The 21,399-nt window shown below is 36.9% G+C and overlaps 1 protein-coding gene across 3 annotated transcripts in view; it reads right to left on the bottom strand.

The window, feature by feature from the left end:
* LOC106673046 overlaps nt 1-21,399 on the bottom strand; it is a 275,216-nt gene that overhangs the window by 78,432 nt on the left and 175,385 nt on the right. For all 3 annotated transcript variants that reach the window (XM_014404963.2, XM_014404966.2, XM_014404964.2), the window contains one exon: nt 1,135-1,154. The gene's annotated coding sequence lies outside the window, so the exon portion shown is untranslated. The remainder of the gene's footprint in view (nt 1-1,134; nt 1,155-21,399) is intronic.

The raw sequence follows: 21,399 nt of genomic DNA, 5'->3' as shown, positions 1-21,399 counted from the left end.
TAAAAAAATATTTTGTGAAATATAGTTAAATGCTGATTGAACTGCCTATGCTTCCCGCAAATGTTGGTTCAACATGATCGAAATGAAGTTAAACAACTTTAGCAATCTGGGAGCTTTAAGTCCTGTATTTGGTGTTACTTAGTTAAAAGAGGGTTGCTAATTTGGTTAAATGAATATTCCTCAACGTACATACGTGGGCGAAATTTTCAACTCGGATCTACTGGCGGTTTTCCTGTAGCAGTACATATCCGTTTTATTTCGACGAAAGCGAGCAAGAACGTTCCCAATTAATTACTTCTAGTTACATTATGAATTTTCAATTTTCTTCTGGATGTCTCCGAGCGATTAATCCGTAGTTTGTTCTTTTCCGATCATCATGATCAGCGTATACAATTTTATTTAAACTAGTCTACGGACATGGTATCAAAGATTTCAATTATTTTTTTCGACCTAATATCAAATTGAAATCGGTACTCCCACGTCCCTAACATTCCTTTGTTCGTTAAAGTGTTAATTCATTAATAAATCCGCGTAAGAATCGTTTGTGGAAGAAGGTTTATAATGAACATAGTTGGTATGAATATGCGTAGGGCACCGTCGCTCTTTACGATATTAATCCCAGATGAATATTTATAAAATCTTAAAAAAGGACGCATTAACGATCCTTTAGATGCCCTTGGTTATAATAGGATTTTCCCTCGGACCGTTTACTTTAGCGAAATACCTGGAAGACTTTTTAATTTGCATATTATTTTAAACAAGTATATCAGCCAGACGTTTGGAACAGCGGAGGAGGGAGCAGAGAGTGGCGTGCAGAAGACGGGAAAGAATTCGGGCAGAAACTGGCCAGTTTAATGAAAAGAAAGTTCACTCAGAAGTTGTAAGTGCAGGGAGAGATTGTCACATCGGCTACATTCAGCTTGAATAAATTATATTTTGAAGGAAGCATGGCTCTTGTGCAAGTCGAAACTTGAGCCAACCCAGTCCGGCAGTCTAAGTCGAGTTTTGACAACTTCTCTCTACATTATTCATAACAATCCCGAAGGGAGAAGAAGCCTCTCTAAACCCAAACCCACATAATTAAAGAGCGGGAACTCTTTTAACATTGATAATTAGTTTTTGCATTGTACTTACTCGAATTTCAACGCCAGGATCTGAAACAACAAAAAATAAATGTTTTATTTAATTGGCTATATATTTGAGTCCACATTTACATTTTAAATCATTTCTCTCGGGATCTTAGTATCCCGAGTATATGAATAAACACCAATAAGAGTAAATAACATTCCTAAATAATACCTGCTAATAATTAGTATAAACAAATCACAAACGTCAATAATGAATGAAAAACCACAGTTCATTTGTAAAGGCCTGTAAAAATTGACAGATGCTGTCAAGTCATTAATTGTCCGTCTCTAACAGCTGGCTATCGCACAGATGCAGGGGCACCATAAGAAAGTTAAGAAAGTCTTAGGACCCATCATCGAAACAGTACACACGGCAGATAATCCTACTCTTCCTGAAACTATCCTAAACACCCGGATCATACCGCCATCATTTGCTCTCCTAAAGATCCTATTATCTAAACCTGAAATATACAAACCTATGTCATATCCCTTAACAGTGGTTCAACCGGGGGAGATGACAATAAATGTACAAAAATGGGAACATGTCACTTTCACCCTTCGGAGAATAACCACTGCTCCCATCTACTGCAATAGTATCCCTCTCCCACCAGCTAACGTAGTCCGCTACCTTGGGATATACATAGACAAACGACTTACATGGAACACACACACTACTCAAAAGACAAAAGCTAAACACATGATTCAGACTACTTAAAAGATTTCTGGACAAATAATCTTATCTAACTCACCAAAACAAACGACTCATTTATATCACTGTTATGAGAACCATTTGGACATATGGTATCGAACTTTGGGATTCAAAAAACGTTCCAATTCCAACGTATCCAATCCTTACAATCCAAAATCCTTCGAACCATCGTCTATGCTCCTTTCTAAGTATCCAATCTTACATTCGCAATGAACTTAATTTCAAATATGTCCTTGAAGTTTCAAAAAGAATTATTCAGTCATACAAACCTTTCATCCCGCACCCTTCCAACCCCGACGGCTGAAGAGTAACTGTGGATTTATGAATATGTTTTATATTTTATGTTCATTTTGGGTTGTTTTTGCGCTCTAACAATAAGATGTTATCAAATTAACTTAAGTGCAGAAATTGGGGAAGGTATAAACAAATAAATTTAAAAATAGATCTGGCAAGAAGCGTTTAAAGTGATAATAATAAATAAATACTAGTGACAGATGCACGTAAATGCATTTTTCTTATACAAACACGACATAATATTTAACATATATAAAACATAATAAAGTTGAATGTACTTTTCATATTGAAGCGAATCTATTTATAGAATAAGAAATCTGATATGAAATAAAGTATTCAACCCTCATATATAACTTAAATAAAATAAGCCCTCCCACAAATAAAACAAAACATTTCGTCCTTTAAAAATGTACGAGGTCAATATCTCTACACACAAGAACGAAGGAGGAAACATCAAAAAATCATAGTGCGTGAGGGTGTTAATTGCGTATCCTATGGTTGAAATTCGTTTGAATAACTGTTAGTGGAAAGAAAGTTAATAACTTCATTAAGGCAAGGTTAATGAAAGAGTTGTTTAACGACTCGTTGTAACGAAACGAACTCATTTGTGAGGAGCAGAAATTCTACTTTAAACACCAACAAACATTTTGACCCACAAATAACGACCTTACAAATTTCTTGTTTGATTTTTATACATTTTATTCGGATTAGATATTTTATTTGTCGTTAAATATCTAACAATTTATTATAATATTTATCAGTAAAAAGTTCTGACTTTTCTTATTGACGTCCTAATTGACTGGAAACAACTGATAAAAGCTGAATTTTATTGTCCATCAAAAATATGTTGATGAGTATTCTTGAAATTTGAATTGTCTGTGATGATATACGTAATAAATGATAAGATATTTTAAGACAATTTTATTCTGTAATCTACTACCCTTTAAAGTTTAAAAAAAACTGTATAGAAAGTGTATAAATTTTGGGTAATATTGAAACGAGAAAAACTCACTACATTTTATCTTCCAGGAATTAAACGGAAATTCGTAATGTTTTACAGCTTGATATGATAGCCAACTACCATACATTCAAGTTTTAAATGACAGAACCGTAAAAGGTAAAAGCAACGATAAGGTTTGACGGGGGCATAAAACGTGTCGTGATGTCCCGCAGTTATATCAGAGATGTAGCTTTTACTTGATTATACGAAACAATGATTACTCGTACTCAGCTTCTATTTTCTACATCAATCACTGAACATGGCTAAATGCCGAAACGTGCCTGATTGAACTGCGACTACTAGCGGACTAAAACCGGCGACGATTAAACTGCGGAACATTCCGTAGACACTGGAATTCACTGCACTGATTGATGACGAGAAAGAAAATACCCAACGAAACACAAGAGAAATTTATTCTTAGTCGATTTATGATTGACAACAGCGAAAATCTTTACACTTTAATCCAGGTAGTGACCCGATGTCCTCTCCATGACAAGCTTTTGGTTCGTCGGTTAAATTTTACAATTAGTGTTGATTTTGGTATAATATGACATACCTATTGCTAATGTATAAACAATACCTTTCGTGCAGGAGGGCTTAACATATAACTAACCGACAAGTGTCGCGGACGAGAATCAAACCACTTATCAATACATTTTTCATACTATGACCAATTAAAATTCCACGTATTACGCTGAAATTCTAACCCAGAAGAACCAGAGCCATGTATTTGAATTTGAAGCATGGCTTACGATTTCTTTTTATTGTCCTTTAGCTTTTAAGGTTAGCTGCTCGAGTGAGACTCCAATGATGACCATGCTTTAGATCCGACTTTAGATTTAATCCAACTATGACATTATAGGGAATCATTTTATTACTTTTCTATACTTTGCTTATGTGAGTTCTAAAATTAAATTCTTGTCTACTGAAACCTATGCTTACTTGAATACTGTGAGATACGTTTAGTAAAAAGAATAGCCTCAATATGACTAGCATGTGTTTTTGGCACAGAATTATCAATAGAAGCAAAAGCGTATATAGGTATGCCCTAAACAATGAGATTTTTCTCAGATATGGAGGTAGCCTACGCTCAATATGACTCCATACATAGGAGGACCGTTCCTGTTCTTTTTGTTGTTGTAGGCCTCAGTTATTTATGTACATTACTTAGTCTATATTTATATTGTGAAGCCAAAACGCGTATAGTAAACCAGCGAGCACAGACGGACCCATTATCAGTTCTGCAAAGCTAGTAGATGAATTCACTTACAGTTTTCATTTTATGATTACAATGATCAACTCCTCTTGAGTTTGAAGGTAGCGGAAGGATGTGTAGCCACATCATACTTACCTGTCTGCTTCTTGACCATAGTGCCTGGTGATGATTCTATGCTTTTTTCGTGCATTCCTAGCAGTCAGAGGTGGACCCCCACCCTAATTGTACCATTATTTAATGATGGGAGCTCGGTATTTTTCCACAGGGACACGCGAATTCACGACACTGGGTTCCGATCCCGTCCGGGACCTTCCATTAATGAATGCCGTGTTGTTGTTCAGGTCACCGATCCATTTAGGAGCCCGAAAATCAAGAGACAACAATGTGAAACAAACCTAGACGCCTGAATCACTGGGTTAACGTGGTCCCGAGTATTCGTCGATGATGATGGGAAAAGTGGACGACCTTTTGGGAAGGAGCGTTTATGACACATGTAGGGTCAAAACCTTTAATTCCTTAACAAATTCTTTTAAACAAATTTGAACAAACTGGGTAGACACCAAAACATACATGTGTCAGCAACTTGCTCACTGTTAAATGTAAGATAAACCTCAACAAACTAATTAACACGTGAATATGAACGATGACTTTATCAATGGATTTATTTGAAAATGAACCATTCATTTTGAGAGAGTTCAAAACTCAATCGAAACTATTAAAATTGACTTTTAAAATTCAAATTAATTTAGTAAATTATTTCATACAATGGAGATAGTTTTGTAAGCCGGTCCCCGTCTTAGAGTAATTTGTGGTAGTTAAAATAAGAATAGTTTTAATATTCTTAAAACTTAGTTTAAACGACCACACAAAAACGGCTATAAATCGGAAGGGGGGATCACCCGTACGGCACTACTTGACTGACGTCCCCCACCAATCTGGGAAACATAACTGTGCAATGATTAAGCAGTTGGTCGAAGGGTGTCATAGCACACAGACAGGAGACGTTTCTCACTAACCAGGGATACCTAGCCCTGCAATAATTACACAGTTGGTCAAATAAATAAGAACGTTGAAGGGTGTCGCAGACCGAGACGGGAGTCACGGGATATTTCCCACGAACCTGGGAAACATAAAGTTGCGACTGATGGACAATTGATCAAAGTTGTTTATTGCTTAAGTATTGTCACAAGGCAAAAAAATAAAAATATATAGCGACGTGGGACATCGCGTCAATCAGGTGCGCGCCATCGTCTCTCTGACATTTGATATTCCCTTCCACCCCTACTCCGGTAAAGAAACTAATACAAAAAGGGCTGATTTGGAAATCAAATGTCAGTCTCGTCCAAGGGCTCAAACAAGTGAACAGTCGACTCCAGGAATTAGGAAAAGAAACAGTCACACTCCGACTGGGACTCACCAAGGGGACTCAGCCAGCCAGAGCCGGCGAGGACTAGCCGGTGCGATTGAATCGGATCAGGTCGACGGACGAGAAACAAGGGAACATAGAGAGATTGTTCAGCCGTCGCGCCGTCTCCGCCGCTTACAGGTTGTTTTGGAAAAATATTTCTGTTGTATCTAAAATGACCAATGATAGTGTGACCGTTTTACGAGTCATTTTTAACATGCTTCCGTGAACCTTAGAACTAGGAAATTGAGATGGAGAGTGCAAAAATTGAAATCGCCATTGCAGAAGACTTTTAAGATGATTGGTGGCTCTGCAAGCGTGTTGGTTTTGTTTTCTCCGGTCGGCTTGGATACTTTTTGTGCTCACCTCTAGCCCCACCTTGTATAAAATTTAACTTGAATGCCGAACGTGACCTTATCTCCTCCCGGGCATGCTTGACAAGACTGGACTAGAAACTAACTTTTTTTAGTACGATTTCTATTTATGTACTTGGTGTTGTTTAAGTCCGTGTGAATGTCATCTGATAAGCAGGGGATTAGAGAGACAAACCGACATGCACAGAAATATGTTAATTTTTCTTCTCTAGATTATTAATAATAATAGCAATAAATCAGGGTTTTTATTTAAACTATAATTTTTGTGTTGAACGGGCACACGGCCACTACTGGGTCTGTCTTCACTCGCTCGTACTTATTGCAAATATGATCACAAAACGTTTTTTCACACTGTCACAGCACTAAAACTAATGCCAGCTCTGCACTTGGCGGACACCATGCCATGAGAAACCAGCCAATGCGCTAGTGTGAGGAACTGAGGGGCAAGGAGGTTTCGAGTGCATCATCGATTAAGGCAAAGTGGCGGGTTCTCGGGATGGGTATGTGTAGAGGCTCGAGGAGTAGGGTTAGTATCGATTGAGAGGTTAGGGTGAATTTCGAATCGGAAACAGATCAGTTCGTTTACAAAATGAATGTTCAGTTTGTTTTGGATAGTAAGATTAGTGATGTAGTATTGAGCTTTGATAATTTGCCTGAGGAGTTTTGGTTGGAAGGATCTGATGCGCTGGATGTTAGATGGCTTGACAGAACCCCCCACAGTTGCACTCTTTATGATCAATGTGGTCACACTAAAGTCTCGTATAAGGTTAGATTAGTGATGACGGTCGACGGATTTTAACCCGTGGTAGTTGTCCATGTCTTCTATTGAGTTGTTGCCGCTTAAGACTATAGAAAACTCGTTGTCGCACATAAAATTTGTACATTCATTAAATTTGCTCAATTTTCTTGAATACGCTGTGTCTTGGCTGTATAGCTCTATTAAAACCGGAAAAGTAGCTGCCTTGAAAAACCAAACAACATTACAGTAACCGGTAATATCGCATTTCTTCATTAATAAACATTTCCATGAGCAAATTTTTCTTCAGTTGTGCATTTTTTTTACAACGGATACCAGGAACTGGAGGAGGTCCTCCTGAGCACTGCAGCTGTACAGCTAATTGTACTTTATTTCTGGCTCCATTTTTTTGGAGCTCGCGACAAGCGTGTGAATTGAGCCCCGGTTGCTAGTGTCCTTCATTCGAAGAAAGTCATTTTTGAAGGCGGTTGGGGCCCAAACCAGGGTCGCTCAGATCCATTCCCGCCCCAGACCTACCATTGATGAGAGCCGTGTCATTTCTTTCAACTGCGGCCACCGGTCCCCTTAGGCATCAGAAAAAAGTGCAGAGGCGACGGAGGGGATCGACCTACAACCGCGGGATCTACTATCCGAGAGTCTGACATTCGGATAGTAGAACCACTCGGCTACCGCGGCCCCTCACAGTTGTGCATAAGATTGTCTGGAATAAAAGCAACACAGAACTGGAAACTCATTTAAAACACCTACATTTAACATTTTTAAAGCTATATTTTAAAAATATATAACGTAATTAGCTAACTATGCAAGGCATTCTATTCGGTTGCTGAGAAAATAAAAAAATAGTTCTGAAGAATCACAACTAGTTAAGCTCTAAAAGAAGAAATTCTCACCTAATTAGTTTAATGATATGTTGAATAGACAAAAATCCAGCCGGTTAAGCGTGCTTTTAAGTCAAATTAAACAGGGGCGATTTTACGAGCGAGAGGATGCAGGATTTAATTATAGGATGTCTCAGACTAACAATTCGGCCAGGGGCGCCTCGCTTAATGGGGGAGTAGGTCATTAGTGGTGATTTATACCAGAGGATACCAAATCTGTCTCCTTACGGCCACAAGGATATATATTTCCCTCCATATCATCCCCATGACTAAACGGTTATCTTCTTTACTGTTCCGACCAACTTGGCACGGGTCCACACGTGACACCTTAGACCGGACTTGGCCCTACTAGTTATTACCGACTTCGAGAAAAATTGATCATTTCCAGAGAGCAAAAAAAGAAGAGATTTTCATCAATATTATTACTATTAACAATATTACAACAAAATGAGCCCAGATTTTGGTTAATAAGTACACTTTTGTACGGATAAACTATCTAAGTGTTACATAATATTTTACAAGTACCATCTGCCCTGCAGAAATGTTTTCCATTCAACGGATGTAACCTTTATTAAAGGGTTAAGTGGATTCGATCGATCGATCGATTTGAAAAGATTATTTTTCACTCTTTAAAACACCCTTTATTCGTTTTGATTATTAAAGTTTATTTTTGTGTCAGTTGATCAAATAGTTAGTATTAATTTTGTTTATGTTAGGTACTTGTAAACAAAAATATTCAAAATATATGAACCATTTTGTTCCACAACCTGTTGACGTTTTCTCTGTAATTATTAACTATTGAAGAGAAGGTATCAACCAGTTGAAGTTTAATTTATGCATGATACATCAAATAAATTACGTAATTCCATTCACCCAAAATGTGCTGTTTGCAGTCCTCAAGTGAAGTGAAGTGTTTTCCATTGATAGAGTTTTGCAGAGCACGGAATATGTGAAAAGCTGAAGGTTCAGAAAAATTGGTTGGCTAGCACATACCAGCCAATCTTTAACAATTTCTGTCCTGTCTGCAAAAACTAGTGGGAAATAATCCTTTTTCTATTAGCCGGTCATTTTCGGCCAATTGGTGACTAAAATCGGTCCGATTACCGGGAGAATAAACTAAAATTAATGGTAAGATGGGGCGGAAGAAGCTCATAACAATGAGCACTTTCCTGTCTCACGAAATGCACATCACTTTCTTGGGATTTAACGGCGGGTTGCTGTGTTTTCTACGGGCTTTTCCTCTCTAAACATTTTCTTAAAGAACCCAACTCACTTGGAAGGTCTGCAATGTAATTGTGGATGCTCCGACCTACTCAATAAATATCACTTCCCGTTCCACCGAGGCCCTTGCGGAGCACGAGCTGGATTCGAACCCACGATCTTCGGCTAAATACGCCGCTGCTCTACCACTTGAGCTATCGTGACTTCGATCCACTCGGACACCATCTTCCTTTCTTATTTTGTGTAAAATGTTGACGATTTCTGTTTTGAATTCTAAATCTGTAAAATAATTTAATAATCGTCATCATTCATCACCATGCGCATAGCAAATTTTTCTAGCAGTCTGAGCTGCGGTTTTCCTTTTGCAATAATAAAAAAATCATTAAATGTCAAAAATGCAATATTTTTTGGCTTGCTACCGTTTACGGCCATTTTATGATCTGCTTCACACCAATACTGATGTTGGCGAGGCCAAAATGAACGGGAATGACCAAATATCAGGTTTATCACCCCGCAGACTACACGTAGAAATCCATTTTAAGAATTTTAAAACAATGGAAATAATAATATATTACATCAAACCATTGTGTATTTATAAATTCGCAAATGAACAATTTGTAACTTATTTTATGACGTTATAGCTGTTCCGATCATTTTGGCTCGCCAATTTTTGCTGTGTTGGTCTGCCAGACTTGTTTCGCCATTTCAATATATTCATTGTTGTTGTGAAGCGGAGCAGGATGACCGAAAACGGCTAAAAGTTCAGGCTCATAGCGCCGCAGCTCAAGAAAAATCTCAGAATGATGAGAAACGCAATATCAACAATTTTATGGTGTAGAACAATGGTTATGTTCAGACAAAGGTTGTACTTATTAGTATATACTGACATATTTTGTACTTGTATATACTGTACTTTTTTGAGCATGTACTATTGTAAATTAAAACCATCGCAATAATATTTTATCTAAAAAAATCTTTGTTGAAACCATTAAGGATAATATTTAGTTTAAGTATTAATAAAAAATACTGTTCTTCTGGTAGGGGTTAGTTTGGAAAATTAAAGCGGATCAACCACGGTTTTAAAGGCTTGGATAATTAAGGTCCTAATGCTGTCGGAAGAGATAACAAGAGGGACCACCTTGTAAAAATAACGCATTTTGCTTTGACTTTTTCCCCGATCCTCCTCTGAAAAACAGGATTAAATACAGGTTTAGTAAATAATTAACAAACAAAAAACAAAGGGGCCGTCTTTACCCCAAAACTAGATAAGAAAGCCGTGTATAAGAGGCTAATTACTGCTCCGTCCCCCAGTCACGCCAACGACCTGGTGAGAGATGGCTGTCCAAGTTATATTTAATGCGGTGCACCTTTTGAATTAAACAGCAGCCATTTCGACCATAATATTACCAAGATTAATAGACGAAATTAATCAAAATTACTTTGATTCAGCCAAATGTATGCAGGTTAATTTGTTACATGTTTTGAAAGGGGAAAACGAAAGTCATCTGCCCGGGTTGTCTCTTTCCGGAGGCGTCCTCTGGGTTCACACCCTTACTTAATTTTTTTAAATTTTAAGTTTCGACATTTAACTAGTTTCAGTGGTACGGTTGTGTGATTTTCGTTGTGATTGGCGACCCTGAAGACTAAGCCGATCAATTTACTAATTGGTACCCTAAATGCCACTAAAGCCATGAGGCCAACTGCAATTTTGGAAGCATCACTTAACCGCTACTGAGAAGACCGCTGAGAAGAAAGAGCAACTGCTCATAGGCTTCTTTAAGGACAATCAACTAGTAGGGTCATGTAAATGAACATAATACTAAAGTTACAGTTGACGCCATATTAAGTATGTCAACTCAAGCTACAACTCTTAAAAGCAACTTTGACATCAATCCCAAAGTAACAAGGAATGAATTCAAAGACCCCAAAGAAGAGCTTATGCATACCTAGCCAGAACGCTACGGGTTTTCAATCGGAAATTACAGTAATTGAACATTTTTCCAAAGAAATGAAAAGGCCCAAGCCTTATGAGAGGTGAAGTCAAAGTGTGTCTAGATTTGCGTGGAATATTTGGCGGGAGGCAGGCAAATAATGTTCTAACCCTCGCCTGGGTTCCTGGGCACTTAGGACACAGTGGCAATAAGCAAGCCGATATAGCTGCCAAGTGTGAAACACGTATGAAAACGCACTGATCCGAACCCTACAGTGACCTAGCAGTTTGACACATAAAAAATGGATCCTTGAGAGGTGGATGAACACCCATGGATGAGATACGCAAAGAGATACAATAAAGTGATCGCCCGCAAAACCCACAGAATAATTATTTGAGCTTAACCAAAATAAAACTCGGATTTGAGTAATGACTGGAAACTAACGCCTAAGAATGGATGTGAAGTGGTGCAAAGAGATTTTCAGAAAAACTAATGTGCAAGTGTTGCCAAGAAGAGGAATTGCCTATGAATGCCTGTTTTCCGGAGAGGATCTATCCAGGCATAGGTTCTGCTACTACAGCGTATAGGATGGTCAAAATGATCGGAAACAACCAAATTGCAAAGAATATTTTTCTCAAAAAGACAAACATACCTCATGAAGGTAGTCAGTATAATTCAAAGCAGAATAACAGAAATTTAGGAGGCATTTATGTTTATTATTTGTCCCAAAGCAAAAAATCCATTTTTTGAAGATGGTGAATGAAATAAAGTTTCCTTTCAGGATATCATTATCATAAAGTCAAATAAACAGTTTAAGAGTTTAATGTAGCTAAAAAGTTGAATAAAAAAATAATAAAAATTTTTAAAAAAAAGTTGACAGAAGGGGCATATATTTATCACATTTACAGTTTATTTTTAGAGAAGAAAAGACATTCTAATGAGAAATTGTATTGTACTACAGAAAAAGATAAATATTGGTTTGATAATACGGAGATATCGAACAATCTAAACTGTGTTGGGTTTAAATGCTTTCAGCACAGAAGTTGTTTGAATGTTTCAGTGGATCAACATCCCACTTATCACTGATCATATGGAAGTTTCAACCGTTCTGATGTGCATGGACTATATCAAATTGAAACCTTATTGCTACATGAACTGGAAAGGAAAGAGCGAGTGTCAGAAATCTCATGCAGGTATGTATTCATATCATCGCTCAATATGAAATATCTTCAATGGATATCATTTGCTGGATTAAAACATTCCTGAAAAACTGTTTCCGGAGTTTTCAGAACAAATGGTCCTTCAATACATCAATACATACAAATCCTTATTTATTTGACTTATTGGCGATATATGATCGCTCGAAAATTGGGTATATAATTCGAGGAGAAATTAATTTTTAAAAACAGGTGCGACAAAAACAATCTTATCTATATGGAAAACCTCTCTACATTGGTACACATTTCTCAAATAACCATCCCTAACCCTAACCATCCCTAAATGATGTTCAATCGATTTGTTTAAAATTTTATATGGGTGTTTGTTAATGCATGACGAAATATTAAGAATAAAATGTATTTAAGATAAGTAGTATTAATTTGGTAAAAATTTGAATTTTGGAAAAAACCTCTCCATAAACTATATATAATTTCTAAAATTCTTTAGCTGTAACTATTCTAAAACATATTCTTAATATTGCGAGAAAAGTGTTCCTTTTTGTGTTAAAACTTGGTTTTTTTTTTTGGAGAGGATCGTTATTTTCTTGTTTTTTTTCTTCGTGAGATTGGTCGTGTTTTCCAAAAGACAAAGAAGGTATAATAATAATGCTTTATTAATACAAAATGTTTACAAAACAAAAATATATGTCATAACATAAAATAACGGCATGTATAAAAACCGTCTGCCGGAGGTTGAAGCCACAACCATCAAAAATATATAAATAAAAATAAAATAATAATAATAATGCAATAATACTAATTTAAAATAGAAAAGATCTATTTATTGAATTCCCTAATTAAATCCTGACGATACGACCAAGCCTGCCTTGCGAATCTGATCAATTGCAAACTGTTCCTGCCATTAAGGAATTCAATTATCTGGGTTCTGCTGAGCCTGCTGTGACCTGTATGTGGACATCTAAATTCCGAGAGGATGGATCACATCCTCCCTTTCTCTGAGGTTAAAAAGAGCACAGAGGGATAATTCTCTTTCTCGCAACGGAGTGTAGTTAAGGAAATGCAACTCGCCTCTTAATTTAAAAAAACAGCTCAGCTCCGTGGGCGAAAGTTCTGTATTTCTTGAATTAAGGGACAGCAACGTAGGGGGTACTGCAGATCTTTATGTAAAAGAAAACGGTTGGACTGTCGAGCCGACAGCACACACTCTTCCCGGTAACATTCGTCCATCCTTTGACATATGACCATCAACTGGGCACACCATTTATCCCGATCCTGGAAGCTAGTGTCAAATGAGCGTGAGTACTTTTCCGCCAAATTAACCCAGTGCTTGAACCAGAATGTTTTTTTCTTGATAACCTCAAAAGCTAGAGAACGAGAAAGGCGGTGAGCAGGCAGATTCAATGTCTTGATGCAGTATCTAAGATAAAGACCGAAGATGAAAACATGAACCAGAGAGGTTGAAGTCCCAATAGAAACCATGTAATTTGGTGTTATGTGGGGGAGCCCAAACAACTTCTTGATAAAAAAACGTTGAAATTTTTCCACCAACTCCTGTCGTTGAAACCCCAACACTGGGGACCATAGCACACAATTGAACGGCAAACCGCTTTGAATAAGTTATATTTGGTGGAAGAAGGGACTTAACCGTTAATAACGAGGGCCTTCCAAGAAAGATTTATCCCAAATTTAGCCGATGATATCCTCTCAGTAAAATGCCGAGTCATGGACAGACCGGGGTCAGGGTAATACCCAGATATTTCTATGGTTGCCTTTATATTTCCATTTCTCATTAGCAGCAAGACGTATTTAGGTCTGTATGGGTAGTTTTCGTTGGACATATGGCTGAATCCCACACTTCCAGTCCGTAAGTTCATATCGGCTTCACTAAGGTGTTATAAAACAGCCCCTTATTTGCGAGAGGTACATCAGAGCGTTTCTCAAGTCCTGACAGAGCTTCTTCACGTGTACGTCGTATGTGTGGATTCCACGCCAAATGTTTGTCGACGCACAGCAGCACCTTGTCCGCAGTTGGGAGGGGGTTGTTATTGAAGTAACCGGGAGGGATTCTCTTTGATAGTGAAGGTCATGTGAGTTGTTTTTCTGTGATTAATTGTATTCTTTATTTACATCAAGACTCAAGTAGTTTCTTACTTGAGAGGATCGCTGTATAATCAGCGGCTGGTTTGAGGGTGGGATAAGATTGTGCTGTGTACACCTGGTAACGTGTGGGTGCCAAAACGCTACCCTGAGGAACACCAACATGGATAAATAATATACGGGGAAGTACGAACTTTATGAACCTTAACGATTCAGAATATACGAATTATACAAAAATATTACGATTTTTCTATGGACAAAGTGGTTCGTTATTGAAGTAGTCTATTATTTTTTGGATTTTTGTCTGGAGTTCTTTAATACCTCCAATGACCATGGATGAATAAGAACCAATAAAGAAAAGCAACTTGGAATTCATCATGATTTTTGCATTCTGATGTAGTAGTCATGTAAATTACTTACACAAAATGACTTAGTAATTGTTGGGAGTTTGTTATGCCCTCGTGTCACCTTAACACAAGACATGGCCTATTGCAATTTTTTAGAATCGCTGTTTTGATCGTCCTGACTTTACGAGGAATTCTATCTCATGAATTCAGGCGGGAATGTGGAACAAATACTTGCTTTCTTCGACGTGTGGACAGGTGTCGCATCAATGTCTCCACATAGCTCACTTTCTCACTTAGAATTTACCTTCTATTTCCCAGGAAGGTCAGTAGTAAATAGTTAACATTTTCGTGAGAACCATGTTAGTCAAACTAGCATCAAAGTAAGCTCACAAACGATATTCTTGTTTTCATTTTAAAAGCTATACTTGTTTTTTCTTATAAATCTAACGTATCGCATTTATCGACCGTTTTTCTTTCAACCTTTAAAGCATATAAAGATTGTCTGCTTTACAACTACGCTCGTTAGTCGAGAAGAAAAGGAACAAGATTTGCATGTCAGGGCTCATTTACAAAAAGCATCGCATGTCGGAATTCGCAATGGGGATATACATATATATCAGACATTTCAAACTTGACAAATTGATTCAATTCGTTAGTCAAAACAACCGCAACAATTTACATCGATCTACGGCGTCGTACATTTTTATTATTAAAGTATGGACGTTTCCTGCCTCACTGAGCTGCTTACTCCCGTTGCTTTGGTTTATCATTCCAGTGTATGAAACAGTTTTGGCAATCTAAACATGGAATAAAACAACAAAAAAACGCATAGATTTTCCATTAGCCCTAATTGCTAAACAATAAATTGCCAAAAATAAGTTATTTGTATTAACTTTTACATAAGTATGCTATAAAGTTTAATCAAAAGAGTCACTTAGGACTTAGGAACAAGCGTAAAAGGTGGTAGAATTTATGTAAACAACGGTTCAAAAAGGTTAAATAAGATAGCAACTGAAGATAATAGAGAACTCATAAAGGCCACTTACTTGATGATGGCCCTACTTATGACCGGCCATTTTACACGAAAGTGCTGCTTTGACAATGTTCGAATGGATTTTCTTCTCCTCGTTAATGCCCTCGTTAAACACTGCTGCGTAGTAAAGCAGTTTTCATCGGGATAGAAATTGCAATACGTATTTCCAAACCCTGTTAAAAATTCCGCGATAAACAGAGCTTTCGACTCTATGTTTCAAAATTATTGGGCTTTATTCACCTTCATTGATTGAAGTATCATAGCAATAATACAGTAGTATGGTACTGTCTGTCGAACCGTCATTATAACCTTCATATATCCTATATATATCCAAAGATTTCGAGCCCAGAATGCTGAAATTTTACGTTTAATATGATTTAATGCATTTTGAGATAGTGATGATTTTATGCTTCAATGCAATTTATCAAGGTATGAAACATTGAAATACAAGACCTATGGTTCTACAATGAAATAATGCAGTTAAGAAACGAGGTCAAATACCTAATGATAATGTTTAGTAAGAAATTGACTTGAACTCTCACCTGCTGGAAATCTTAGCAAAAAGTAAAATATTATTGGGTTGTCCGGAAAATAATGCAGGATTTTGGTATTAAACAAAAAAAAAGAAACTAGTTACTTTAAAGCAATGTTCTTTAATCAAAATAATTTCCCATACTCTCAATACATTTCTCCCAACGTGTTGGTAACTTATTAATTCCGTCTGAGTAGAATTCAGAATTTTTAGAATTGATAAAGTCAATAAATGCATTTTCCAGTTCCGTTTGATTTTTGAATATTATGTGTTGTAAGTAGTGGTCCAGGTGTCTAAAAAAATGGTAGTCAGTAGGCGAGAGGTCCGGAGAGTAGGGTGGGTGAGGCAAAGTTTCATAGCCAAGCTCCAATAATTTTTGTGACGTTACACGTGACACATGTGGTCGAGCGTTGTCATGCAACAAAATGGGCCCTTTCCGATTGACCAAAGAGGGCTTCATTACTGCCAATTTCTGATGCATGGTATTAATTTGGTTACAGTATGATTCAGCATTGATGGTTTCGCCAGGATTTAAGAAGCTGTAGTGTATTAAACCAAATGAAGCCCACCATACCGTAACCATTACCTTTTTTTGATGAGTTGGGGGCTTTGGAAAATGTATTGGAGCTTCTCCTTTGTCGAGCCACTGTCCAGAACGTCTAGTGTTATCGTAGAGAATCCACTTTTCGTCACATGTAACAATTCTGGCCAGAAATGGGTCATTTTTGTTTCGACAAAGAAGTGATGCACAAACATCAAAGCGCTGATTTTTTTGGCGATCGTTTAATGAGTGTGGAACCCAATTTTCGAGTTTTTTCACTTTTCCAATCGCCTTGAGGTGGTCAGCGACGGTCGTTTTACTGACTTTGAGTTGCTCTGCAAGTTCTCGAACAGTTGTTTTGGGGTTTTCTTCCACCACTGATCGCAGAACATCATCATTAAGAGAGGAAGGCCTTCCACGACCTTCTTCATCTTCAAGGCTGAAATCTCCCTCCCGAAATTTTTTAAACCACCTTTGCACAGTGCACTCATTAACACAACCCTCGCCCCAGACTTGGTTAATGTTTCTAGCCGTTTGGGCTCCGCTTCGGCCGAGTTTAAACTCGTAAAAGAAAATCGTACGAAATTCTCGCTTTGACATTATAAGGATGACTGAATTATTTCCAAGTAGCGGAATGCTACAGAGGTAAACAAACAATATCATTTGGAAGAGGATTGAGTAATCCTGTAAACGTAAACAGAATATTTTATATAGATTTTTTTTAATGAAAACTTAAAATCCTGCATTATTTTCCGGACAACCCAATACTAAAGACAAAAACAAGAAATGTAGGAAAATCGTGGGGACTGAAACCTAAAATGGCCCATTGTCTCATCGATCAAAGATAAGCAAAACAAGCTACCCAAACATTAGGCATTATAAAACATCCGAATTAGTCAATGAATGCATCCAGAGTCTTTAAAACCTAAACATAACCCGATGATATCTTGGGTAACAAGGATCAAAGGAATTTAGGGTAACGAAAAGGCCAGGCAGACTGGCCAGAGGAGGATCTGAATGACCATATATGGGCACTGAATCTATTCTTTGGATAACAAAACAAACACATAGAATGGATCCAAAAAAGACAAAAGGGACAAAAGGAAAAGTGGATAAATACTAAAGGAGCTAGACACAGTAAGTTTATGCTAAACCTTCACCAAGATTGGCAACTCACTTCTATAATTAGAGAAGGGTGAACTCCGAGGACTATTTATCAGTCACTGGCAACTGAGAAAACATTTATGCAACATGGGGATATTCAATGATAACCCATTTGTAGGTTATGCAATGAGGAGAAAGAAGCATCCACCCATATCAACTTTGAATGCGAAGCAACCGCTCAATGGAGACATAACCTGTCATGCAAAGAAAAGCCAGGGAAAGGAATTGTAGCAACACCCGTCAATGACCTAGTACTTCTTAGGAGAAGGAAAGCGTTCATTGTACTGAAGGAAGGAAGTGGAGTGCTTGGGGAACAAAAACCCCATCTTCATATTATTCATCATCATCAGACTTAAATGAATTCTATTTGAAACAGAATGTTATTTGTGCTTACGGAGACAAGGAAACCGAAAGAAATATAGTCTGCCAGTACGAGGTAGAATTAATATTACCTTATTGTAACATCGTGCACTCAATCTACATTACATTTTATATAAGCCTGGATATGTAGTATTCCCCCTGAGCCATAACATAATAAAAGCAACAGTTGAATAAGGAGTAAAAGAATAGTTTGTTTTTCTAATGAATGGTATGTTTTTTCATATCTGTAGGAGAGAGAGCCCTTAATTTTTTGTTCTTTGAATACCAAAAAATATTTATTAAAAATTGTACTCTGATCCTATTAAGAAAAATTTATTTAAAGAACTCATCTGAAACATTGGCAAAGCAGAGGAAAGCTTATAAATGTATAATATTTTTTCTAGACAACACTAAAGATGTGGTTTAAACATTTTTACGTCAAATTTGAACATAATAATCCATATATGTATAGCGACCATAGATGACCGTATTCATTATTTCAATTTGAATAAAATAAAAAAAATCTTTTCATCAAATCAGTTTTCGCAGTTAAAATCAGAATCGATTATACGCCAAAAATATAGAAACAGTTGTTTTTCTGTTTTAGTGATACTAGATCAAAAAATATATGCACTTGTCTCAGCGTCAAAAATAATTTACATATCTTTTTTAACCGTTTTCTACCTTTGGTGTCCAGGTATTTCAAGGGTATTGATTATATATTAATCAATATGTTTTTTCCAAGCATAAGAAAATAATGTGCGTCATCGGCTGTAATTAAAAAAGATCAAAGACATAGAAAGTTACTGAAACAAAAAACTCCTAGTAAAGTAGGCGAACAAAAATTGTTTTGGCATCCTTTAAAGATCCTAACACGAATTTTAGAAAACATATAACTGACAAAAACGAACATCTGATCTGTTTATTTTATTTACTAGTTCATTAAAGTTTTTTTCTATTTTCACACCATTAGTGCCAACGGAGGGGCTTCTAATTCCCATCCCAAATTACCACGAGGAATATAGAGTACTCTGGTGTAGTGTGAATACTAACCAGATTATTTTGATAGGACATGTGTTACCTAAGAACATATCTATAAGTCTTTTTGTACGTATAACTTCTAAATATTTTGCTTTGTCCAAATTGTTTAAATCATTGTGTATTTAGGTCAGGAAAAGAAAAAAAAATAGTAAAAGACACCACCCTCCCCCAGATTTCAAACAAAGCTATAAAACATTTCTTTGGTGTTCGTAATAGGACGGATTTAGAGGCAATATACCGACAGGCAGGAAAAAGGTGGTTAAGGGAAACGTGATAGGCTTTCGCTAAATATAAAAACGATAACGGCTGCTTATTAAAACGGTACGTTTGGTGCCACGAGGTAACAAGGCCCTCTGGGACTCGTCTTGGGCTGTAAGTCACGGAATTATTTTTAATGAAGTGCGTTAGACGAGAAAGCGATTATAAAGTATGTATTTGAAACCGACGACAATCTTTGAATTTAAAGCGATCCTGTATAATTTGTTTCTACATTGACAATACGAATTTCTGTTAAAAAAACACACAAATATATTCTTTGTTGTTATGTAAAATATAATACAACCATAAAAAACACTATTAAAAGAACTTGGAGGGTCGGGTCGACAGAAAAGTTCCCACGTACCAAAAGCTAGGTCGACCGTGGCCCTCGGAAGAATTTACTCAACTCACCCAATTAAGGATATGCCATGAGAGGGTTGACGGGTGCTTAATTTTTTGGTCAAATCCCACATATGTGCCCGGCATGGAGAAAAATGTTCTAGACGCATCCCGCCCACGTAATTGAAGAACGCAACTCTTGGGTCTGTATGGGGAGCGTGTAGGAATGCCAACCGACATTAGAATCGAGCTGCACGACTGTAGGGGGAAGTAAGGGGTGCTTTATTGTATATAGTACTGATTCTGTACCCTAGCGTGTGTTGAGACTGTTTGTATTTATGGGCATGAATGTTTTATGTGAGAGGAGTAATGGCGGAACATTGAGTACCCCATTGACCCTCAGTTAGGTTATTTATATAATAAGTATGGTGGTGGAGGCATATCGAGTTTTGAGTAAATGTAAATACAAAAGAATATATTTAAGAGTGAGAGCATGGAAATGAATGGATAAAACCGAGGTATCACCATGCCCCAACAAACATGACCTGCCGGTAATTTATTGTAAATTAGAAAAGCTGGAAGTGCCGCCGGTGGATTGCGAGAAGTGAAAGGCTCAACTCTGCACATTTGTGTACACAAGTGCAGATTTGAGGTTGTATAATCTAATCCAGAAATCATCTTTGTTATAAAAATAAATTAGTACATTCAAAGTTGCTCAATTATTACAAAAAAGTAAAAGACGTAATGGCGAGATATATTTACAACTTACGGTACACAACATATTAATGTGAAGGACTATTAAAATCAAGTTAATTATTTAATGCATAATGTACTCATATATATTTAATGTATATTAATAATTATTCAGAAATCGTGAGATGCGGTCTGGTGAGAAACATTTTCTTTATCGTGCCAACGTTTCGATCTTTATTTAGATCATCTTCAGGGCTCAAAGTGTTTGTCTTCTGTGTAATTGTGCCATTCTTGCGTGTCGTGGTGAGAGTGCCAGAGGCACAAGAGACTGGCACAATTACACAGAAGACAAACACATTGAGCCCTGAAGATGATCTTTATTGAGATCGAAACGTTGGCACTATAAAGAAAATGTTTTTCTGAAACCTACATCACACCAGACCGCATCTCACGATTTTTGAATAATTATCGATTAACGGTCACTAATCACCACACATTCGTACATATTAATAATATGCATATTAATCATACATGTAGACAATACCACATTAAAAAAACTAAAGAAAATCCACACCCACCCACCTAAAATAAATTTGGTTAATTAGCACCCAATGTAGAAAATATAGAAAACATTTTATTAATTTGAAAGCAACCGTTTTATTACGTGCAACTCCTGATATTTAAAAACCTTTTCCATCAACTTTGATGAAAATTGCACAGACAAGGGTCTTGATTGTTAAGAAATGCAGTTGAAGCTTTCCAAGTCGAAATATAACGAGATTTGAGAGCATTAAACGAGTATATTTTAAACAAACCCGTCTTTGCATACCCTTTTAACATGATGATCTGTCAACCCCTTTGATCCATCATTTTTAACTAGGCCTCCCCATCCTCCAATCACTTG

Source organism: Cimex lectularius, unplaced genomic scaffold (assembly GCF_000648675.2).
Source record: "Cimex lectularius strain Harlan isolate CLEC.00 unplaced genomic scaffold, Clec_2.1 scaffold253, whole genome shotgun sequence".
NCBI classification, from domain to species: domain Eukaryota; kingdom Metazoa; phylum Arthropoda; class Insecta; order Hemiptera; family Cimicidae; genus Cimex; species Cimex lectularius.
Note: the sequence above shows the minus strand (reverse complement) of the source record. Positions and strands in the feature narration are given on the sequence as shown.